Genomic DNA, 3,966 nt, shown 5'->3' on the forward strand with positions numbered 1-3,966 from the left:
CGGTCAATTTAATTTGCAAATGAGCATCACCATTGCTAACTGATGATTTTAACTCGATAGTGTTAAGGAGCTCATGTCGCAGAAAAGCTGATGTCGGTGGCGTGACTGGAAAATCCTGATTGGTCGATAGGTTCATGACGTCAGAGCTACATGCCCTTGTGCAAGAATTTCAAGCAACCCACAATGCTCACGGGAAACGTGATATCACGCGTGGAATGAGAGTGATTAAAACATGACATGTAATGCGAATTAAAGGTCGCCGTATGTCTCAAATGATTTCACTTTCGAAAGTAAATATTTTGCCTTAAAGAAAAAAAAAAAGAATATTAGGCGGGATTCGAACCCACGACTCTTTAGTTGCGAGTCAGACGCTCTTCACTAGGAACGACGCGAGCGTCAACACGACAAAAACGTGCTTTTTGGTAAGCTACCGCCCTCTATAAACGACGACGGCAACCAGACAACCAGCTTGCCGGCTGTCTGGTTGCCACCGTCGTTTATAGAGGTTGTCTGGTTGCCGCCGTCGGACTTGCGGCCGGCCATTACTTCATTTACACCATAGAACAACTTCGCTGGTCTTCCTTCTTCGCCAGAGTGGAAAGGCTGAAAGTATTCCTGAGGAACTGCATCCTCCGTTAATGTCCGTTAATTCGGCATTTTTATTTGACACTTGTTAACCGTAACCCTTCATTGATTTTATTTTGCACCCCTTGAAGTTTAGATGGGTCATAAAACGACATCAGGTTGGAATGTTCATGACTTTTCCGAGGCGTACTGGTCCTCCGACCCAAGTACACTCGCACAGGCCGCCACTAATTCAGAAACTTCTTTGTCGCGGTGAAATTGCGAGGATTAAATGAGACTATTTCTTTTAGTCTTGCCGTCCCAAAGATTGATGTCGAAATTGTGGGATCAAGACCACCCGCCTGACGACAGTCGAGCGCGGCTCGTGGATTGGACAGGAGGACTGCGTGAGCACAGTACATCGGCTCGTAACAATCAATGTCTTGGCAGACACTTGGGTAGTGGCTCGTGTCGAACCACTGCGTGATGAGAATAGCCGAACTCTAACAATGCCTGGAGTTGAGCACGCGTTTTCTTCCTTTAAAACCCCAGCGCAGGGGTATGATTAACGTTGGCGGTATAAGGTAGGCACCAGGCCACATGGCCGCTTTTGGCTTCGAGTTGAGGGGATGAACGATGCTCATATTTCTCGAATTTTTTGGCGACTGCCATTGCTTAGAAAAAAATAGCAAAGCCAAGTTCAAGCAGTAATTAACGTTAAGGTGGTGATCCTGTGTAGTATTTAGTGACGTATAGAAATATTTTTATACCTCCTTTAAGCAAAGTACGGGAGTTGAAACTTGAGCAATAACTTGAGAATGACGCTCGTGTGAGACTTACAGCAACTGCAACGTTCGGCTTGTCTCTCTCAGGTCACTAAAATATCATTTTTTTTTGTAATCCTTCCGTACACACGTGTAGTTCTATGTAACGTCATATTGATAAGTCGCATTTAGTAATTTTAGTACTTCTATTCTCAGGGACATCTTTTGTATGCAGTTCAGCAACAACGAAAAAATATTTGGGTGCCTCAATAATGTAAAATGGGTCTTGCAAAATTTTTTCTTGTACTTTCAATAAATAGTGTTAAGAAATAACTTCTAACGTTGATAGCTTGCGGAAACATCCATTAGTTTTCCCCTAATAACAGAGGCAGAAAAAATAAAGGAAAAAGACAGCTGTCGATATCTCCTCAACTCAAAATTTAAACAAGCGATCACGTGATATGATACCGCCAGTGTTCATCACAGTCATGCTCTAGGCGGCTAGGGTTTGGAAAGCAAAAGCTTGGGCTGAGCTTCGGATATTGTTAGAGTTGGGCTATTATCATATGTAATTGACATGAGCCGTTACCCAAATGTTTCGTGGTGCTGATTGTCATGAGCCCGAGCACTCGACTAGGGGTTATGAAAATCGCTTACGTCACGGTGTCACGTGACTCTCGGTGCGAAATCGTAATGTCATGTTACGTCATGCTGTCAACAATGGTAATACATCAAGTGACTTCCTGAAATAAAATCGAGTTAACGCAGCGAGTCACGTGACGTCACAAGGTCACATGACAACATGAATTGACACCATGGCGTCACGTGACAACGTGACACATGGTTAATCATAGTGCCATGAAAACCCACAACTTACCATACTTTCTGAATATATGATGATATGATCCATAGATAGAAATACAGCCGCCAATTGTTTTATTCCCATATGTTCATTTTGTGATACTAAGAAAAAAGAAAAAAAATATTACCTTGAACCGTTTTGAACCGGTTACCGTTACATTTTTTTTCGGTTCGGTTCCGGTTCAGTTCCAAGATGGCGGCGAAGATTTCGGTTCGATTCAGTTCCGGTTCCGCTAAAAATAACGGTTGTGTTCCGGTTTTCGGTTTGGTTCGGTTCCGGTTCGACACCCTGCTCCATTCTAATACAAGCCTGGGAGTTCGCTTTCCTGCAGAACGTAGAGACAGCCAACCTCGGCGAACAATATAACGGTCCCGTGAAATGACAAAACCCTCAATCCGATTAGACAAAACATCTATGGTGAATTGCTTGGCGATTGTGTTGCATATGGGAAACATTTTTTGCATTACAAACGAATACATCATCGTTTATCAGCACGTCTAGCTTGTTCAGCAAGACGGCTACGTCTTGCTGAACTGAACTGTCTTCGCGAGTGCGGAAGAGGAAAACATAAAGTTAAAAGAGTGTGCACGAAGGAGGAGGAAGAAGGACTGCTTATGTTTTTAGAACCCAGTGGATTTATTATTTCTTCATTATTTTTTTATTATTACCACCGGCCAGTTAGTGCCAAAGCAGGAGTGAAAGGTTCTAGTACAAATTAACATTTTTTACTGAAAGAATACACCATTTTTTCTACACATTCGCTTTCTATACAATATATTAATCTGCAGATGCCAAGAACTTTTGTTTTTAAAATTTTATTTTTACAAAGTAGGTTTGGTTTGTAACGTTATTGCACACATTTATATATTGATAGTTAAACAATACACTGTACGTAACAAGAACTCTACGATGTGAAAATAATATAGCACCAAAAATATCTAACAAATTTGCAGAAGCATAAAATGAATAAATGGAAACAAAATCACTCGCTAGCTTGTTTCGTACATTTATAGTATGCACAAAAATGAAATTTTAAATGTATTTATTCAAGATCTAACAGCAGTCACCATCTTTCAGTGATGTAATCATTAGGAGTTGATGGAATGGAATGGACAACCCTTATTTAGATGGGGTGTCTGTTATTGAGCCTCATGGTCGCGTTCCCTAGTCCCGGGCCCCTCAGGATTGAGCCCCCCGGCTGCTCGATCGAGGAGCGCGAGCTGCGGATCGGGCTGTGAGGCGAGCAGAGCATCTGCCTAAGTGAATTGAGATGGATTAGGAATGGGTCGGGATCCCCACTCAGACCTGAGTGGGGCAGGCCCAGGTGCAATAATAAAGGGTGGGTTTGGGGGAACGACAGCACGGGCATTCTCACCGGAATCTCTCTCGGAAGGAGCAGTGGGGGAGGCTAGGAAAGGAGAGGGTCTCGAGTTTTTTCCAGTCTGTCGCGTCTTGCAGGGTGACGAATTCGTGGGGAGGGAGATACGTTCTGCGTGACATGCGGTAGTACTCAGTAACCTGGGTTTGCGTGTATATATGGGGGGGGGGGGGTTAGTTGGGTCACAAGTCGAGCCCCTCGCTTGGTCCCCAAGAGGCCCGTCATGCTGTCTTTCCAGAGACATTGCCCGGAGGGTCGCGTCTCGGTCTAAGGCGTCTGTCGCCTCGTCGCCTGGAAGGGACGCATAGCCGGAGGTCTGTGCGATGCAGACCAGCGGTTGTTTGTTGTAGTCTAATTAGGAAACAATCTTTTTGCTTTAGGGGGAGAGCAAACCTCCA

This window comes from Ixodes scapularis, unplaced genomic scaffold (genome assembly GCF_016920785.2).
Source record: "Ixodes scapularis isolate PalLabHiFi unplaced genomic scaffold, ASM1692078v2 PGA_scaffold2__306_contigs__length_199485367, whole genome shotgun sequence".
NCBI classification, from domain to species: Eukaryota; Metazoa; Arthropoda; class Arachnida; order Ixodida; family Ixodidae; genus Ixodes; species Ixodes scapularis.